The following is a 21,682-nucleotide window of genomic DNA, read 5'->3' on the forward strand; positions in this document are numbered from 1 at the left end:
TAACAAAGCTCTTTCAGCTTTATGTGCAGCTTTTTCCAGCTCCAAATCCCTTCACACATTTTAAAATTCTGAGATTACCCAGAATGTGATTCCATTCTTTGCTCTGTTTGAGCCTGCAGACTCTATTTTAGAAAGGGAGCTGAGCTGTTCCCTTCATTCATTTGTCTTGTGTAGCATTTCCATTTGTGGGCAGTCAAAAAGGCCTTTGCTCCCCCTCTTCCCCATTCTGAATCTGAAATTAGTCACCTACCATACAATTTAGATTAATCTCTTCACACTATTATGGTGTACCTATAGGAAGTTCCTTGCAAAGCAGTGAAATATTCAAAGCTTTCTTTCTGACTATTTATAAACCATTTGTAAACAATTATCCATCTGTTAGCACTGTACACTCAGAGCAAAATTTGTCTAATAATAAGTAATTTCCTAAACTTCATGAAAATAAACTCTTTTTGCTGTCAAAAGCAGGTACAATGTTCATGCTGAGATGGATGTACATATATATGACAGAATTTGGGCCATGGTCTCATTAACATCTGAACATGCCTGGAATAGTGACTGGAAATCTTCATGACTCTATTTCTTTTTCCATTGGAAGAAGTGGATAGGAATTGTACATTTTCTTAAATCTGAGAGCAGCTGATCTGTTGTGTCCCAGGGGAAAAGCAGATGTCTGTAAGGCTGTCAGTGGCCAGGTTGTTTGCTGCACTGAGTTGGCACTGGATGTTCTGATGTTTGTATCCCCTCAGGTGGGGCTTGTGCAGACTTCTCTTTGTCTGACACCTGATGGAGAGGTCTAGGCAATAGTGCTGCTTTCACCTATCAGATAAGTGTAATCCTGGAAACTGTTCTGATAAGGAACAGGCTCTGAAAACCTTGTAGTCTTGTTTAGCTGTTGGGTGGCAGTGTTTTACCACAAAGAAGTCCAATCATCTTTGGGGTGGGATAAACCCTGAGGGTTTTGCTAAGACATAATTGAGTTACTGCTTGAATTATAGTAGTGACATCTGAAAATACAACAAGGAAGGGAAAATGTGTCTTGAGCCTAATAATGTAAATAAAGTCTCTAGTAATGCCTTGGATCTTTTTTTCCCCTTGAGAATAAACATATGGCCTTGAATAATGATTCACCTATTGTTTTAATGTAGTAACCAGCAAAATACCTTGAGACATCAGTACAATCAATAGTTAAACGCTTCCTTGTAACAAAGCCCCTTGCCACAACAGGATTGATTTTTGGTGACTGCAATTATTGCTGCTTATACCCTGAACTGTAACTGTATTTTTGGTATTATTATCTAGGAAAGCCGTGGTAGTATCCACCTACTTCCCAAGGGTGTAAAAGCTGTGTAGCTGCACTACTAAGAATAATTTTCAGTCCTCTAATCTTTAATGATTATATCAAATACCTTTGTTGCCTCCTCAGGGCAAATTTTCCTAATTATTTATGGCACTATGGTAGCCAACAGGCCAAAATCTTGGTGCTGCCTTTATGAGCATCACTTCCTGCCATGTATAAGTGCTGATTAAGTCTTCAAGTAATTCATTTTCTTGTCTGGGTTCTGAGGCCTGAATCTGCTTCTAGCTGGTTCTCTACTGAAGAGAAATGTACAGTAATTATTATGTTATTGATATGAATGATTGTACGGTAAATTGATATTTTTTTCCACATAAATAAAGCTATTTATGTTCTAGTTGCAGCAAGATGGCTTTTTTTGGAGGATGAATTACTTTTCTTCAGATGTAACAAAGCTTAAAATAAATAAATCTTTATCACATTTTCTTTTCTCAGAATAATATCTCAATGACTGAATGGGGAAAAGAAAATATGATGTGACTGTCATTTGATATATCAGAGAACTGCTGGTTTAAAGTAGTTTCTCTGGAGAAATCTTGTTATATGGCAAGTTTATGATTAGACTTTTATTGAATGATATTCTGAAACCGGAATGAATGAGCAGCATTTAAAGGAAGGTACAAGTCCATATCACTTGTGGCTCTGCCTTCTGAGGGGATAGAACAGAGTGATGACACAGATGCCTGGCCTGGAGGCAGGAAATCCACTAACTGACACTTGATCAGAAGTTATCAAATATAAACAACAAATTAGAATATTTTTATTTCTGCAAGGAAGATGATATATTTAACTTTATTATTATTGAATAAATTCTTCTGAACACAGCTGCTGTTTGGGCATTATCTAATAGCGCAAACATGACAAAATAAGATATACCCCTTATTAATTTTTGCTAATGGTAAACTACATTCAGTAATATTAACAACTTGATTTTTTTTTTTGCCTCAATTTACATAGCAGGTCTAGAATTACCTTTTAAGAATGTTTTAGAAATTTTATATTCTCTAGTAGAAGTATCTGAGAAAGATTTCAGGTATGTAGGCTTGAACATACATTAAAATTTGAGTTTTAAAAATATTTATATTTCACTTGCCTCAATCAAATATACATTTTATAAGTTTTCTTAATAACTCTGAGGATAATCTGTATACTCCTTGCTATGAAAATTAATTTGTAGAACCAGGAAAAGATTGAACATATTCTGTCAAGACCTAATAAATATTTTTATTTACATCAGCAGTGTGTAGCTTTTCCTTCCTCAGGGCCAATTATGTTATTTCAAAAAGGTCAAGGGGCTAGAAATCAATATTCAAACTGTTTTTCCAGGCTCAATTAGATTAAGTAAATTTTTGATGACTTTTCTCCCCCAGGCTGCCTTAATGCCTGTCACTGTGACAAGCAGTGCCCTTGCAGGACCACTGTCCCCAGGGGAAGTTGTTGACATCCTGCAGACAGAAAGCAAACTCCCCTCTGTTGAAGGAATCAGTCAATGGAACACCCTGAGAAACTGCCCCCAGGGATAAGGGAGCACACCAGAGCTTGTAGGTCTTTAAGGATGCTTTCCACAGAGTGCAAGAGCTCTCCACCCCCAGAAATAAGAAATCGGGAATGGAGAGCAAGACTGACATGTTGGACAAACTCCTGTGAGAGTGTAGGGACACTGCCTGGTTGTGTAGAAGGGGTCAGGAAGGCCAAGGCACAGATGGAGCTGAACTTGGCAAGGAATACAGAAAAACATTAATAAGGTTTTTTACAGGTAAGTAAGCCCAGAGGACCAGCCCTCTCCTGGGCTGTACTGAAAGCCAGCAGATCAAGGCAGGTGATTTTTTCCCTCTACTCTGTTTTGATGTGACTTCACTAGAAGTAGTGTTCCAGTTCTGGGATCTGCAGCTCAGGAAAGACATGGATGTGTTGGAATGGGTCCAACAGAGAACCACAGTAATTATCGGGGGGCTGGAATAGGTCTCCTATGAAGAAAGGCTGAGAGAGTTGGGGTTGTTCAGCTTGGGGAACAAAAGGTTCTGGGGTGACTTTATTGAAGCCTTTCGGTACTTAAACAGGTCATTTAAGAAAAGTTTGAACAAACTTTAGCAAGGTCTGCTGTGATAGAGCAAGGGGTAATGGTTTTAAACTAATGAGGGCAGATTTAGACTGGATATAAGGGAGGACTTCTTTATGCTGAGGGTGATCAGACACTGGAACAGGTTGTCCAGAGGGGTGGTAGATGATCCATGCCTGGAAACATTTAAGGTCAGATTGGACATGGCTCTGAGCAACCTGATGAGAGATGACCCTTCTCTCTGCTGGAGGTAGGGCTAGGTGACCTTAACACTTCCAGCTCCAAATATTTATTCTATTCCATAATTCTATGTTGAAGTTTTTTTCCCAGTACCTGAATTATTAATCAAAAGTTGGTGTTACTGGCAATGAATAAATTAAGTAAAAACTCCTCTAGTTAAGACTCTTTTGCCCATCACAGGTGTTCAGACTAAGTGCCTATACCAGCTGTCCTATAGTCTGAAAGATTTACCTAAATCCGATTCAATAATCAAATGGCATTTGCAGCTTCTTGCTGATGATAATTGCGTACCAGAAGAAAAAAATCAGCAGATGGAATATTTTTCAGATGCACAAATAATTTTTTTTGGGGGGGGAGGGATTTCAATCTGAATCACAGTAATGCTGTGCTGATTTTATGCTTTTTGTAAAGGAAACACAAAGTGAATAAGCAATATAAAACAAAAATTAGAAAGGGACATAGGTGTAATTTTTAGCCTATGCAAATTGTCTTTCCCTGAAATCACCTGGTCAGAATTAAGCCAGACAACTACCAAAAATTTGATAGGTCAGGAGCAAGCAAAAAAGCCACGACCATGTAGACATGTAAGTGGCATGGAGTATGATCACTCTGCACAGTGGATAAGCCTGTCTTTATTGGAAAGCATGTATTGTCTTTTCTCCTAGGAGAAAATTTATACCAGACCAAATAATTGGTGATATGTGTGTGTTTACATGCATTCTCACCTGCCATCCTAATTAATACTTTCCAATAAACTAATTTTGGTTTTCCAAATTTTAGATCATGAAATTGGGAGATATTGAATCTTCCTGTAAAATATCGTTTTGTCTTCATGTATAATTGTCTGGGATAAAGTTCTTTGGAGAGGAGAAACGAGAAAACCTATTTGATTTATTTAAGTCATTCTACCAAAGAGCAGTTAATGAGTCAAGTTACGAATGTCCATCTTGCCAAACAAAATTGTAACCTTTTTTAGTGAATGTACTTTCTGGCTCCCTGGGAAATGATGCCATAGAGATATTATTTTTGACTTTTCTTTTTCTTTTCCCTGTTCTTTAGGACTATGACAGCACTTTATGAATATAAAATATCTAGAGTTTATGCTTTACTGAGCAGAAACCAGCAATCTCTTCCTATCTATACCTCTGCTTCCATTTTGGATGTATTTTTCCATGCTGTGAAAACTCATGCAGAATTGTTATGCCAGTTCAATAGAAACTGATAATCAAGAGTAATCTTTAAATTTAATATCCATCATAATCCATTGAATTGTATTGTGAATATTATTTGTGTTTGTGTACCTATTGGACACATAGGTGTGGAATTCAGAGTACAAAAAGTTATGTCTGCATGCAAAGTAAATACAAGTGACTTTTCCATGTTTCTCTTCAGGGGAACAGGAGTCAAGTTCCAATTTAATCACACAAAAATGTAAAGATTAATAGTAACCAGTGATAGATGGGTGTAAGAGACCACTGAGGTTATAGTGGTTATAACACAACCAAGATCTCTGAAAAGAATGAAACATAAAAGAACTTTACTTTTTGTGTGCAATTGCAAATGTAACTACATATTAGAAGATGAATAGCAGCTGAGGAAAGGAAGAAACATGGTTCATAAAGTCAAAATGGAAAAGACTCCCAATCTGGCTCTGAGGCATCTCTATTGTCAGTAGGAGGAATGTTTTATCCTGAGGTCTCAGACAGTATACTGAATAAAAAATAGTCTGGAAATCTTTAGTTAGCCTGCATAGGGGAAGCATTCTCTTTCTGTTTGTTTCCTAATTGTTTGCATGCGGGTGCTTAATTTGTGAGAATAGACAGTGGGGCTTTATGTTTTTCCCCCACCATGTTAAGTTGGTACTCTTATCTTACCCAATACTTCTGAAGGATGAATTTTATACTCCCTTGAAATCAAATCCTGAAACCTGTCAGCAGGAAGATGAGAGCTTGTGTAATGCTGGAGTTATTTGGAGATTCAGAGCCAAGGTCTCTGGGGTAATTGTGAATGACATTTCAGATCTGAGATCTGTCTGCATCAGTAAGATCTCAGTGCATCTGAGTTCTGCCAGAATTCTTATTTCAGTTGCTCTGTTGAAATTTAATCTCTAAAATTCCTCATTGATTATTAGGATTATGTGTGATTCCTGATTAAAGTTAGTAACAATGGTGGATCAGATTGTTAAAAACAATCATAAAGTGTTAACATAACTCTTGGTCAATCATAAGAAAAGTATAATAATCTAAGATAATTCAGAATACTTCAAGAGAAAAAGGAGGTCTACATTTGAAAAGAAATTATGAAAATGTTAGGAATTATTTTACTGATTCATACTTGAAGAATAAGTGACAATTTATGTCAGATTATATATAGTTTTGTCTATTTGCTTTCTTTGGACATTCAAAGTCAGTTTTTGACATATATCACTTAAAAACCTCATGGGAGTTGAAGGATATGTGAACTTAAATGTGAAATACAGTGCTACTTGACTAAACCTTTTACTGGTTAGAAATGATAGGTGAAATACACTTTATGCAAGTGTTTATTCAGAAGTTATCTTTGTTGATATGATCCAGCATCTGCCACAGGGGATGTACTCTGGGAAATAAAGTCTGCCCTGGAAGATTGAGGGTCTAGAGGGAGCAGAGCTTGCCTGCACTGGAAGTCCCTGCCCTGTCTCTTCCTTTGCAAGTGAGAGCAGTGTTTGTGTGCTTCTGTCATGGGATGATTTCATCCATGTTCAACCTTGAGAAAAAAGATGGTCATTCCATACTCTGAATCCGGAGTCCATATTGCCCTGGAGCAGGTCCATATTGCTGGACTTTTTAACATGGTGCAACAGAAAGGGTGGTGAGTTGAGGAGCAGGTTGATTGCAACAATTTATTTCTGAAAGATTTTAGCACTAGAAACCTATATGATGTGAAATTCCCTGTTTGTACTTTTCTCTTGGAATCAAATATGTGGAAGGATTTTGAATGAAAAATGGGAACAATATTTGTTTCAAGGCAGGTTTCTTTCAGTTTCTGAAAGAATGTGAAATTTAAAAGACCAGAATTAAGTACACAGGCTGATGTTTCCCAAATGGTGCTTGGTGGTTTCCTGATGTTGACAGAGCATTGAACTGCTTGGATGGTTCCTGGATGTCACAACCATTGCTGACTTTTTGAGGCTTTTCTGTTCTCATTTGCTGTTCCTTTTTTGGCTTCCATGGCAAAGTATGAAATGAAATTGGGTTAAAAGCTACAATAACTTTTTCTTATTCATTTTATAAGCTAGAAAGATGAAAGCAATATGATTCCTATTCAAAATGATGAACTGAACACTTTATTAATCTATGAACACAAACCTTTCTGGACTTTTTACCTTCTCACTGCTCATACTTCCATTTGTCCTGTTTCTTTAAAGTCATCTTAATTTATTTAATAACTTTAACCTCCTGATTTCAGGGACTGAATTTGTCCACGATTTGCAAAGCTTCCAGAAAAGAATGGCTACAAGTGCTACTGCAATGCAAGAAATTATTGATCAGACTAAGATCAGATTATTGTCTTCCTCCTGATCAAGTAAGTTTTTCATGACCCTTTATATTAAGCTTTAATGGTGTGTAGCATATTTTAGTCAACACATAGCATTTTGTTATTCAAGCCCATTGGAAATTATACTCAATGCTGCAAATATTGATCAAAGAGCACTGTTCTGCTAATTCCTTTCCTTGAAGCAAAATTAAATATTTACAGATTATCTATTAGTATTGCAAAGAGGTTTTTACTCCTGAAAATAATACTCAGCCTTTCTGCTTTACACTGGTTTCACAAGTATTTTTTCTCCTTTGCAAGTTCTTTCACAAGTGGGTTTCCTCTTTTTTTTTTCAAACATGCATGACATAAATACTATGCTGTGTTTGCAGTGACCACTTCTAATGTTTGATTACATTAGCATGTTGTGAATGTATATATTGATTAGAATGTAGTAATTCAGAAATAGAGAGGAAAATTCCTCAAAAATAAAATCCATCAGTGCCTCATTTCAAAGTGACTGACTTAGAGCCGAAGAAAAAGAGGCTAATGTGCTCTTTTGTGAGAAGGCAGATTATGAAGAAGACACGTTAGTTTCAAAATTATTTACCTAAGTATTAATGGCATTATATGAAAAATAGCTGCACACAAAAAATGGAGTTATTTCCTCCTCATTGCTTCCTTATTCTCATCAAGAATTCTCTTACAACCTTGTAGCAGAAGATACAATGAATCCTTTAGGCTTTCCATCTCCTGTACTTGTTCACTGACCTCATGTAAATATGATAATTGATACTTAATTTTTATGGTAATGTATTGAATGAAGGCTTGGTATTATCAGATGTGAAATGAAATAAGTTCCAGGAAACCTTCTTTCCAATGGTGATGTGACAAAAAAAAAAGAGAAAATAAAAAAGGACTGTCCAGTTGAAAACATAGTGTGCTCATGGAACAGTGCATCACCAGCTGCAATGTGATAAGATTAATTGCTATACATGCAGGGAGGGATTTTACACAAAAGTATTATGGGACGTGTATTCAATATTTAAAATAACAAGAAAATTGTTCCATACAATTATGTTTATGTAATCTACCAAGAGCTCGAAGAAAGGTTTAAGTACTTCTGTTTGCCCTCTTACATTTTAGTCTTATGCTGCATTATGCCTGATTCCATTGCCTACATTTTCTTCCTTTAAACACGGTTATGTGTTTAGAGTGAAAGGTTGGAAAAGAAAGTAAAACAGAATTCACACATACTTCACTGACAAATCTCTAAAGATCTTCTTGATGTTTTAGAAAGAAACTATATTATTGATATGTAGAGGAAGGTGCTGTAAAAAAGTGCCTTAAGTTGAAATTTTATGTGACTTCACTGGATTTCTTCTACCATTAGTATTTTGTAATTCATGGAATGTGGATTGTAATGGTTAGAGTTCCTGTTGTTGCTGCTTTGGGAAGATTTGGAGACATGTTTTATTTAAAGTTCGCATTTCATCTGAGCACAAACAAAAATATCTAACTTTTCAGAGCTTTAAATTGTATAGTTCTAAATATCAGCATGAGCATTAGAAGATACAGAGCAGTTTATAAAAAAGGCCTCATGGAGAGGACAAGGAGAAATGAGTACAAATTGCATTGGAAGGGATTTAATCCTGACATAAGATATTTTCACAAGACATTTTTCACAGTAAGAACAGTCATACGCTGGAGCAACCTCCTCAGGGAGGTAGTAGAGTTCCCTCCCTATGTATTTTCAAGGTGCATTTGGACAGGATGCTAGATTCTGATTTAAACTCCAATTCTCAGGAAAGGTTGAATTATGTTTTGAGGTTCCTTCTATCCTGGGACATAACCTAATCTTCTTCTAGATGGAAGCTCTATGAAAAATTGGTCATTACTGAGGACAGGCCTGGGAGAATTCTGTGGCTGATGGTCTCCCAGGATGAGAAATAAGGACTGTATATGTCTCTCTCTTGTTTTATGACTGGGGACATTGTTAATGTTTAATGGCAAATGCAGCAATACTCCCTTCTTTTTTTTTTTTCTGTTAATCCTTCTCCATATATTCAGATATCTGCTTTTAGTTAGTATTATTCAGGGGAATATTTTAGAAATAACAGTTATTTTAACTTCCTTCCTTGTATAAGGGGAAAATGTCCCAGGATATCCCCAAATATCAAGATATTTTCCTCTGAAATATGAAGAAACCAAAGCATGATGAAACAAGACAAGACACCTAGTAGCTTTAGCACTTAACATCCCACTCAGATGAATTATCTGGCCTCCAAAAGACTCCTGTAAAATCAGTGAATAAAATAAAACTCAAACCCCTACATTTTCCCCACCAAGCTGCAGAGACATTGCAATGTAGCCAATGTGTGAACCATCCAGAATGTTTGTCTAAAACCAGACAGAAACAAAACTTTCAGATCTTAAGCTTTCTAAACATGGCCCTTAATTCTGAGACCAGAACAAATATTTGTAATCCTCTCCATCTCTACTGACTGGCGCTCAAAATAAGGGTAAAAATTCTGGTATGTGAGAACAGAGTTTAGCTTAAGTGATTGAATCTTGTGCTTTTCAGATAATTTCTGCTTAATATGTATTTCATTGATTTTTCTTGGGGTGTTTTTATTTGTGGCAGATTGCTGTATGTGTTTATATGACTTATTGCCTTCTATGGAATTTTTGAGCTGATTTTTCATCATCTATGTGTAAATAAATTGCACTGCCAAAGGTGGGAATTGGCCTCCTAGGGTTTACCTAGAAGTCATGACCAGATGTATCCTCAGCTGAGTTTACCAGATTGTTGAGATTAATGATGCCACACTCTCCAGGCAGGATAGGAAATTCAAATGTTAGGATGTAGAGTCCCTTGTATCCTTCATAATGGAGGGACAATATTCTGAGGGCATCGGGTGCCAGATTGACTTGCTGATACTGCTTGTGCTTGCATTGTCCCAGGACTGCAGCATGTATTCTTGTGATCAGCTCTGCAACACTTGTATGAGCAAGAAGAAATAAGAATAAAGCTGTTTACTCCAGCTGCAAACTGGAGAAGGACAAATGATGCTCTCATACTATTTCAGCCAAAAAATTCCCCTTTTATTCTCCCACAATTATCATGTTTTGATGCGATGATTTTACACTGGGGAGTCTGCCTTAGGGAAGAAACCATTTTCTTTCCACTGTACTTCTTCGTGCACACAAAACTTTATCACAAAACTTTATGACTACAAAGTCAGAGCAGTTGTTAGGGAATTGGTTTTTGATTTGATATTAGTCTCACATTCTTTCTTCATATAGACTTCAGCCCTCATTAAGCCTTTTTTTTTTTCCAATTGAAGTTGTATTTATCTCATTTCCCCAACAAATGAATCAATCAGAGCTCATCCCTATTAATACAGAATATCCATAGAAGAAAATATTGATCTCTCCTTAGTTCTCCTCAGCTGTTTCTTATTATTATCCAGTTCTCTAACAGATGCTAAACAGAAATTAATAGGCTTTAAAAGACATTTCTGATATTCTCTTTTTCTATGCTGAAGAACAAAATCTTGTACAGGTATTGGGAGTCATTATTCACTCTGGTCAAAGAGTGCAGTTGCCTTGCAATTATTATTTGCCTTGTAGAAATATTTGTATTTCCTGCTGTGTTAATTACTGTTACTAGTATGGTCTGGAAGACAAGTAGCAGCTACCACAAAGTCACCTTTTAGCCAGTCAGATTATTATAGGGAGTGAAAGGCAGCCAAATAATTTTAATAGGATTTGTAGCTGTTCCAGAAAATAAAAGATTTCAGAAACGAAAATAGACCACTTAGACTCCTGCTTGTTTTCCCTGCTAACCCTGTTCCCTGTTGTGCACAAATCATGCATGAGATCATGGTCAGGGGTGCTAAAGGTAGCTGCATTATGATGAAGAAACACAGGACAAAATAAAAAAACCTTGAGGTTTACTTGTTTATATGGAAAATGGACTGCTCCTCTTATGTAAAAAAAAGTCCCAAATCAAACAACAAAAATGGTAGGCCCATTCCCTTGTATTACTTACTACATTTCCTGAGGACCACTCCTTGTTTGGGTGTTCTGAATATGTGAATTGTTCCCTGTGGCTTTTATGCTTAAGCATCTCCTTCCATTCCAATAGTTCTGCTTTCTCCTCTCTCCTTCTGATAGCTGGATACCAAAAAATTCTACCCTGGCAGAGTCCCAGTGGGCACTGCTGTCTCTGATAGTTCAGTTGTGGAAATAGGATAAGACATCTGTCTTCTGTGGAGGAAAAGTGTTGGATCATGCACCGTCTTAGCCCATTTAAACTGAAATTCTTGCTTCACATTCCTCCCCGACACCCATCTTAATTCAAACACAAACTCTCCTGTTTCCTCCAGTGATCAGATGAGTGTGCTGAGCATAGTCTAATATTGCAAGTTATAATGCAATATGTGAGAACACAACATACTTGACTTGAGGTTGGAGTTTTTCAGCAATAAACATGATTTACTTTGTGCAACGAACAAAAAATCCTTGGCCTGAGTTTTATGTGGTAACTGAGATTTATTCATCAGCTCTCATACTGTGAATAGTGCTTATTGCCATTATAAACCAGTATTACAACCACCATTATTGCCAGTAAATACTGGGTTAGAACACTTACAGAAAGTACAAAACCAGGCAGGAATATTCAGGAGGTTATTACCTTGGCTACCCATGCAAGCATTTTCTGTTTGAAGTAGAAACACAATATTTTAGTTGTATGGCTTAAAATCAAAACACAAGAGGACACAGAGTTATCAGCCTGGTGTTTCAGGGATTTTGATTTTCAAACTACTTACAGACACAGAAAAACTTGAAATTTATAGACTCCAGAGAAATATGGGTCTAGCCCAGCCTTTTTGTTCTTAGTTCCCAAATGTAAGCTAGAAGTAGAAATAAACACCTACAGTATATTTCTTGGCATTAATATCCTTGCAAATGCAAGAATCTTGCTGCATCATGGCAAGATATGTCATTTTAGAGCACTTAACATAAAAAGAGCACAAAATGTTTATAGGAAATATCTGTTATTTTCAATTAATTTATTTGAAAATGTGCTATTCAAAGGCTGTATTCTTTTCTCTTTTCTCTCATTATACTCTCTCCCTACTTTAGATTTTGTACTCCCTGTGACAAGTGAAAATGGTGAGAATAAGTGTTCACAAAAATACGTCAGCAACTGCAATACTGAGCTTCATCTTCTTTATCTAATTTTAATTTGTCACACGAAGCAGACTTTAGAGATTAAGTCAGGTATCTCTAGAAATGGTCTCATATCACAGAATTCAGAAAGAGTTGACAACCTCCAAAAGCAAAGGTGATTTCTTCCCTTTAAAACTGAGAAGGAAAATTTAAGGTAGAAAACTTTTTTTCAAAACTCATGTCTTATAAATGAGACCAGTACTGGCAAATATCCTAGTCTGTATTCTTGATTCCTTGCTCGTTCTCAGTCCTCAATTTGCATCCTTAGCCAAGAGTTGAGAAAAAAGTTGAATCATAGAAACTTGTCATAGAATGTGTTGAATTGGAAGGGACCCACCAGAATCATTAAGTCCAACTCCTGGACTGGCACAGGACACCCCAAGAGTGCCTGAAAGCGTTGTCCAAAAGCTTCTTGAATTTAGACAGGATTGGTGCTATGACCACTTCTCTGGGGAGCCTGTGCCAGTGCCCAACCACCCTTTGGGTGAAAAACATTTTTCGTAATGGCCAACCTGTCTCAGCCTCATGCCAATTCCTTGAATCCTGTCACTGGTCATGAGAGTGAAGAGATCACTGTCTGCCACTCTGCTGCCCATCATGAAGAAGTTCCAAAAGCAGTGAGGTCTCCTCTCCTTCTCCTCTTCTCCAGGCTAAGCAGACCAAGTGACCTCAGGTACTCCTCAAGGCCCTTCAACATCATTATTGCCCTCCTTTGGACAATCTCTAATAGTTTAATGTTTTTCTTACATTGTGGCACCCAAAACTGCCCCCAGCACTCGAGGTGAGGCTGTCCCAGCTCAGAGCAGAGCAGGACAATCCCCTTCCTTGCCCAGCTGGCCATGCTGTGCCTGATGCTCCCCAGGATGGGGTGTGGCCCTCCTGGCTGCCAGGGCACTGCTGACTTGACTTTCTGTCAACCAGGACACCCAGGTCTCCTTCCATGATACTGCTTTCCAGTATCTCATTGCCCAGTCTCTCTGTACATCCAGGGTTGCCCTGTCCCAGGTGCAGAATCCAAATTTTTCCCTTGTTAAACTTTGTACAGTTGGAGATTGCCCATCTTTCTAATTCATGATCTCCCTTCAGGATCTTCCTGCCTTCCAGGAATTCAACAGCTCCTCCCAGCTTAGTGTTGTCAGCAAACCATGTGGAATCAGGAACAGTGAAATGTTGTACAAGTTACCTTGTGCTCTTTTCAGGTTAAAAATACAAATAACAGGAGGAGCAGATACCATCATATAAATTAGTTCCTCTAACAGTGATTTCAACCAATCAAAGGATATATGGTCAAAACTGTGCTTGGTGAATTTGTATAACTGCATAAATGAAAGATGTAAGTGGCAATAACAATTATTAAATTGTTTTGGAATATGATTTCTTAAAATTTCCAGCTGAAGTTTCTACAATTGCTAATTGAAGGAAATGAGCTAGGTGCGACTATTAGAAACAAAAACCATTTTTAAACTGATCATAAAAGAGAAATAATGGTTTTTCTTGTTAAGCTTTCCTGGCTTGTCCCTTATTAACCTTTCCTTGTCATTCCTAGAGGCTATTCTCATATTTCATATTGATCTCCAGAAAAACTGCATATACTTTGGTAACAAAATCTTATGAAACCCAGAGTTCAGAATATAAAATCGGATTGGAAATGAACATTGTTTTGTGGTTATTTTCTGCCTACTTGCTACTAGCAAATTGAGTGAAACCATGGGATCCTCCTGTATAAACTGAGCAGAAATGATTTGTAACATGTAATAGTCCTGTTGATTTGAAAATATATTTTTTTCAGTATGCTTCCTTGATTTTGAAATGGGAAAACTCAGAAAAACTAAAGACAGGCCTAGGGAAAGGAATCATGCAAGGTGTCACCATGACCAAATCGTATTTCAGATGCCTGACACAATAGATTGAAATACTCTTCCTTAGAGTGGATCTTATGTAATTTTCCTGAGCTTGTGTATTACAATTATGCAGGTGAGGGTGAATGCTGAGAACGGTGAGGGGCTGTTCATGTCCTGCTCTGAGATAGGATGAGAGCCCATTCATATGAATTTGTAAGTGTTCAAAGAGGAACCATAGCAATTGCATTATATGCAGAGAGGCAATCTTGGTAGACAAAGGGAACTATTGCTGAAAGCAAGCGAGGACTCAAAAGAAACAAGAAGAAACTTGTAAAAATAAAAGTCAGAAGAAGCCTTAAGCGAAAGCTGGTAAACATGACTGTGTGAGAAGTGATCTAATTTGTATCTGCGATTTGCATGGAAGAGCTTTCACATTTGTGTTAAATTTCTTCATGATATTTAGGCAGAGAAAAGATTTCATGACTCTGTATGGGATCACCTGGGGAGCTAGAGATACTCATAAAAAAGACAGAGATAGTATTTTTCTTACTCCTATGTTTAGAGGAAGGCTCAGTGCCCGGTTTGAACTGCATACATATGGTTTGAACAGGTGAACTTATGTGAGTTGTTTGTGTTTTAAAGTGAAATACTACATTTGCATTTCTTTAAGAAGAGAAAAAGAAAAAGTAGTTTATAAGCTACTTAAACACTTGTCTTAGTAGAGTGCAAGGTAAGATAAAAGGCTGAAGATTTGCCTTTTGCTTTATCAGAATGCAGATATTTTTTCCCAGGGAATGAATTTAAGAATGTACTAAATTATACTTTTAGCCTGAGAAAATGAAATGGAGAGAGTAGGTTTCTGCATATACAAACCCTACTCATAACTGTATCCAAGAGAAAGGTCTTCACCTTAGGGGACTGAAAAATGTAAAGTTGATGTTTGCCAGAAATGCATAAGCTTTTTGAAAAGTATCCTGTAAAAATACAAGGACAAAATAGTGCTTAAGAGGGTATTGTATGAAAAACTCTGTAGAATCTCGGACAATATCTTTTAGAATACTTCAGAGATATGAGATGCTTATGCTGTTTCAGAAAGAAAAACATTATTTCAGGAATGATAAGATTATGTTTCCAACCTGCTCAGGGTTGAGTCAATGAAGTCAGAGCTGTTTCAGCAACAGCCAGAAGGTTGACTTCTCTAAAGAGGAGGAAAATCAGATTTCTCACTGCAGTTCACTGTCAGATTTTTAACAATAAGCTCCCTTTAGCATCAAAACTAGCAACACTGGTCCTGTTTTGTGGGAATTTCCTTGGCCTTACATGTACGCAAAACATGCGAAATGTAATCTTATTTTTAAATATATTGGTAAGCATTAGAACAAAAATATGCTTTGTGTTACCAAGCTGAAAAACAATAAAGTCTCGTCTGATTGAAATAAAAACAGGTTAATGAAGACTTTCAAGTACTTCTAAATCTAAAGGCTGATAGAGTATTTTATTATATAAAAATGTGTGTTTGGTGAAGTACCAGATGTCTGCTAGAAATGCACTGTCAAATAATACATGTTTCTTACTGCATTCATCATGCTTTATTTTTTCAGAGAAACGATTTCCTCATACAATTGCAAATCATGCAATAGAGTAAAGAAAAAAATAATTAGTGCTGTCTCCTGCAACAAGATTAATTTTTGCCTTTTTATAGAGAGAGAGAGAAAAAAATCATTGTTATCTTTCAACAGCTAAACTTATCCAGAACAAATATTTTGGTGGCTCTTGTATGTGGGCAAGTGCAAAGTCCTGCTGGTTTGAAAAACATAAATCTAGGAGTATTTTATTTTAGTCTATGTTTAGGAGTTTCTCCCCATTCCTCATTTCCCAGCCATGTTTTGTAATTTGCCTGTTTTCCAGAGTATTCACTTCAGCTTGGAGTCATCTGTTGAAAATGATGGGCTTTTTTTCTTCATACATACATTTTGCTCAACAGAATGATTCTGAACTCCTGGCAGTAAGATCAAAGAGATCTTTCACAATGCACCTCTCTTGCTTAGCATGTAACAAGCTCACAGCAACTTCTGAAGGTTAATATTAGGTCTCCTAATACAAGTAAAAGCATGGAGAAAAGGGGCCCTGACAGTGAGAATTTTTTAAAACCTATTTTTCTCTCTTAATTTCCATTGTGAAAAGTAGCTTCTTACAAAGTTGAAAAAATTTGTTATTTGACCAGAAAGAGTGGATGGCTAAAAAAAAAGTTTGCATTGAGATCTTTTTTTCTTCCCCTCTTTGCCCCCTTTTACTTTGCTGGAACAACACAAAATAGTTTCTGTTTTGTTAAATCTAGCCCTGAAGTAATTTGAATTCTCATACCTGCTTCTTATCTGATGAGATAATGCCTGAAATATTGTTTACTCTTTTAAACTTTTGAGTTGCCTTTTTTTTTTCTGGTTTTGCTCAGGATCTAAAGGTGTAATTTCTGTTGCACTCTATAGGTACTGTTATCAGCTACATTGAATCTTATCACTGATCTCATTAAACTAATATAATTAGGAAGGCCTGTGTTATATGTAATCTGAGTGTTGATGCTATGGAAAAGGACTCTATTAAAAAAACCTTAGAGTTTATAAAGTTTACAGAAGCTCATGTGGTATCCTGGTATGCCATTTAGCTATTAAATTCCATGAATTCTGCCTTTTCATTGTACTGTATCTTGCAAAGCCTTTGCACCTGTATGAAGTGAATGCCAAATGTTGTGATCATGAGGTGGTTTTTAACAGTGCATTTCTTTGTCTTATTTTGCACTGTAGTGTAGCCTAGTACAAACATAAATCTATGTAACTTTTCAGAGTTTTGTCCCTCAAAGCTCCCAGCATTCACAAAGGATAAAAAACAAAATCACCTGTGTTTAGCAACATTTGGTTGTGATAATGATAGTTATTTGCTTACAAGAAAATGTCCATTTTCACTTCCTACTTGAAAATTACAGGACAAGTCTGAACTGCATTTAGGAGCTCATACAGTAGTATAAATGTTCAAAGAAACCCAGAATTCTCATGATTTACAATTTTTGCCTAGCTCCCAAAGTACTACCCACCAGATCTTTAGTTTGTCTAAACTGACTCTGTACTGTTGAATTTTTAATGATTTTTGTTGGTTAAATTCTGGTCCAGGATATGCAAGAAGTTAAAAAGACCCAAACATTTCAAATAGGTTGAAAGTTCCATTGTATGCAATGGAGCAACTTACATGCAAAATTATGATCAAGATCTAAACACTTCAATCTGTATTGATACCTACTCAAAAGCTCTAGGATAAATGTCTTTAGTGAATGGAAAAAAATCAGAGAGGATGAGTTGCTGAGCAGATGGAATTCAAAGGTCTGTTGAAGTCTGTGAGAGTCAGCTCTGATATCATCCTGGGAGGAGCCTTTGGGTCTCTGCTTGAGCATGAGTACTGATTTTCTGCTGGGTTAACTGGGGACTGCAAGGCTGCCTCAAGAATCCTAACAATAATTTGGGAGCTTTTTGGAGATGCTTAAATTACTCTGCCACTCTGTTTCCTATTTATTTATTATGGTTAAGAAATTCTTCTCTATCATTAGCTCTTTTTTTTTATTAGTCTTGGGCAAAGAATCTAACCTAATTACTGTTTGCACATGCTGACTCAGAGACTTTGATAAAATAAATTACTATGATGGAATTGGCCTAAAGCTCTTCTTCTTACTCGTATGCCAAATGCTCTTACAGAAACAGAAGTTACAGCTACCTAAGCAATTTTTGTGATAGCCCACTTATCCTATTATAGATCTAACTCCTCACACATGCTATTGCAATTTGGACCAGGGCTTCAGTGAAAATCAAAACATGACCACTGACTTCAATTAATCTACATTGACTTAGATCTACTAAATACCAGGTATGGTATTGACAACTTTTAGACATTCAATGCAAGAAATTCTATGGTTCTGTTATATATTAAATATATAGATATATTTATACAATTGATGTAAAGAATTTTGTAACTTGTTAATGACTGGCCATTATTTTCATCCATTCTTTTTCCCTCTGAAATACCTAAGGAAATGAAAGGCAGCTGGTATTGCAGAATCCTCATGGTACTGTCCAGTTACGATCTCTGGACCTCAAAGCTTTGACTGTAAAGCAAACAAAATGGATATGTTGAACAGAACCTTTAAATCCAACAGAGGCAGGAATGCTTTTTTTAAAGTATTTAATCTTGGCAAAAGAGATTAGAGATGGGAAGCAGCTGCAACTGCAAAGTCTGCATTGATTCATAGGGCATACCCTAATAACAGGGAGCCAAGTGTGCAGCTCAACATGCCAGTGTTCAGAATCTTGTATTCTTCTAACAGTGACATCTTTGGGAGGCTTGTATTTTAAATTCCCTGAGAGGGTGCATTAAACTTACCTCAAAAATATGGATAATACTGCAGTAGAATAGCAATCAGCTATGCACTCCAACTTTGTTGTGACAACTCCCCCTCTTTTCTTCAGACGCGTTTGATCTATGTGATTGTTTTCAGCAACAACCTAGAGAGTCATGCTACATCATGACTTTATTCTTCATTTTCCCTATGTGATGGGTGTAGTCTGAAGTGTATTGGCATTCCTAGCAAGGAGCCTCAGTCACAAAAAGGAGGGCAGGGGTGAAGGGAGGAAGGATAACTCCTTTTCAAGCTCTGTCTCCCCTGGCAATGTGGATGCAAGTGCCTTTGGAAACAGAACCGAGCATGAGCACAGCTGCTAAAGGCAGTACCAATAAGCTGCTGTGAGTCTTTCAGAGTGAGAGTAACAGACAAATAATATTTGTCTGGAATAATAATAATGTTTTTTTCTATTTTTTGACTTTTTTTGAACAGTATAGATGCACTTAAAAATGGTGTAAATTTTCACCTATTTTTTTGTATGATAGTAAATTTCAAGGCTGAAAATTCATAAAAATCATAGAAATCATTATTTTCCTTCAGTTCTTATATTGGTGACAACTTCCCTATCAAAAGTTTTGATAGGGAAGTTGTCACCAATATAAGAACTGAAGGAAAATAATCAGCTATTTTATAATAAGTAGAACTGGAGCAGAAACACAAAGGCCCAGAGCTAAAGTGGAAAGAACTAGCTAGATACTTTGCTGAGACTGATCCAAGTATTTCTATGGTATTTATTTGAGCCAATGCATTGAAAGTAAAAAATTTCATATTTTGCCCACAAATGTTAATTGTCATAGGCCAAGACACCATCACTGTTTTAGCATTGGATTTGATTTCAAGATACTAGTCATAATAAAGAGTAACTAAGGGGATTTTCTGTATTTTAGAGGGAAAAATAAGAAAACTATTTAGTTTTTCTATAGGTGCAATGCATAGGGATTTTGATCTTCCTTAAGAAACTTTGGTCTCTCCAAAAGCCTCTATCAGCTACTTAAAACTGTGATGTCATTACTTTATTTCAATTTGAATTCACTTCAAATGTCTTCCCTACATTGATAGAGTAGGTTGACAGAGGGTGTGAATAGAGAAATGCTGGCTGAGTGTGAAATGAGTTCAAATATTGGCCAGAGGGTGTGCTGCTTGTCTCCTGTTTCATGGATAAACAGTCTCACTGGGTGAGTAATTTAGTTGCACTGTGGATCTTGGAGTGATAAGGCTGTTTACCTTCCTCATTCATTTTGATGCCTTCAATCCTGCATCACACAACTCCACAGATCACAGATTAGTACCTTAAATCACTGCTGTGTAATACACTGCTATTTCCTGACACCCAAACTAGCTTCATAAACACACTTTGGGACAAACAAGGAGTGTCTGGATATATGATGGGGGTAGGAATGTAGTACTTTTGAAGGGTGGCAAAATAAAGCTCCTTGAAGCTCTGCTTTTTGAGATAAGACTAAGATTCCTGACTGCTCAAAACCATTTGGCAAATCCACTTTTTTTTCTAATGATATTTTCATAGTACTGTAAATAATAGTAATTTAATTTAATTTTTTGAAGTGCTTTTTTTTTTAACAGTTAATGGTAGACGAGGAGCAGGCACAATTAGAAGTAGTCTGTATGTATCATTATATTTACTTGTCCATGCAAAACTAATTTAGGTTAAAATCAGTGGCGGGACTTGAACCCAACACTGGAAATTCTTTCAGTTTTCCATGACAGTTATTCCAATGCCTTTGCTTTACAGAGGAATTGTTAGTAATGACTTGAAGTGAATAATAAAATATAGAAGAGCCATTACTACTACACGCAGGGTTAAACATTGCAATGAGAAGACTTCTATAAAACACTGCTCAGTTTCAGACTGATGTCTTGATCAGCTTCAGACTGTTCTTTTGATCCCTCTGTTAGTACAAGATAGGTATGTGTTAGAGCGTTAGGAGGTTTGTATTTTTCTATTTCCTTGAAGATGTTTTGGGATTCTTTAATATCTGTTTTGTAAATGTGCCTGAGAATTTGATATAGAGGATATTATAGCAACCAGTTTTGTTCTCTTAAGTTGCACTGCCTTTGAAGTTTTCCAAGCTGTTAAATATTTGCATCTTGTTAAATGCAAAGCAAGTTAGACTAGCAGAGAGATTCTGCTGAGAAAATATTTTGTTTGTTTTAACTTCTGTGGAAAACAGAGTACTGCAGCCTGATTTTGGTGTGAGGCTCTTTGAAAGAAAGACAAAGCAAAACTTTATCAGCCAGTTCTTCCAGAAGTCCTGGGGTTTTAAATAGTGTCTCACCACCTGGTCAGAACAATTCACAATAGTCTTTAACATAGGAATTCAGCACAGAATATATCTGATTATTTATGATAACTTACAGTGACAATTGTTGATGTTTCAGTAAAGTACATAAAGATTTCCAGTCATAGGCTCTTTGTGAAAAGAATTCACCAATTGCAAATGGCGACTAAAACCAAAACCCTGGGGATTTTTTCCAAATTCAGAGTTGTTTATGTTTTGATTATTTTCTAATTGGTATTAGTCTAAACTTCAAGTCTAGATTTGTTCTTCCATGTGTCTCTATCAGAAAATATCAACATTCAATAATCTGTAATTTACAGAGGATCACTGTGTAGCCTGCATTAAGTGCCATCTTTTGAGAATGAGGATGGCATAAACTCTGATCTCCATGAGGTAAATCTGTAAATCTAGGCACAGTGGTAAACAGCTGGCATTGCCTGTGTTAGGTACAGCTTGTCTTATTTTGATATAAATCTTGTGTCCACAGTGGATACTCTGAGTGGCTTGCATGATATTATATATAAAGTTTAGAAAGAGGTGAAGGAACACTGCTAGCTCAAATACATATAGCTGAGTCAGGAATTTATTTCTGTCTCTAGAGTTTTTTGGGAGATGTTTCCCATCCATGTAATATAGACATCTATAGTTCAAACAACTAACTGGACTACAAGTACTAATTTAATCTACTCCATA

General features: G+C 36.5%; 1 long non-coding RNA gene across 2 annotated transcripts in view; it reads left to right on the forward strand.

The window, feature by feature from the left end:
* The window catches only part of LOC134416065 (uncharacterized), a 176,009-nt gene that overhangs the window by 40,559 nt on the left and 113,768 nt on the right, over positions 1–21,682 (forward strand). For both annotated transcript variants that reach the window (XR_010027171.1, XR_010027170.1), the window contains exon 2: positions 7,104–7,220. This is a non-coding gene — a long non-coding RNA (uncharacterized LOC134416065). The remainder of the gene's footprint in view (positions 1–7,103; positions 7,221–21,682) is intronic.

This window comes from Melospiza melodia, chromosome 1 (assembly GCF_035770615.1).
Source record: "Melospiza melodia melodia isolate bMelMel2 chromosome 1, bMelMel2.pri, whole genome shotgun sequence".
In the NCBI taxonomy this organism is placed as follows: domain Eukaryota; kingdom Metazoa; phylum Chordata; class Aves; order Passeriformes; family Passerellidae; genus Melospiza; species Melospiza melodia.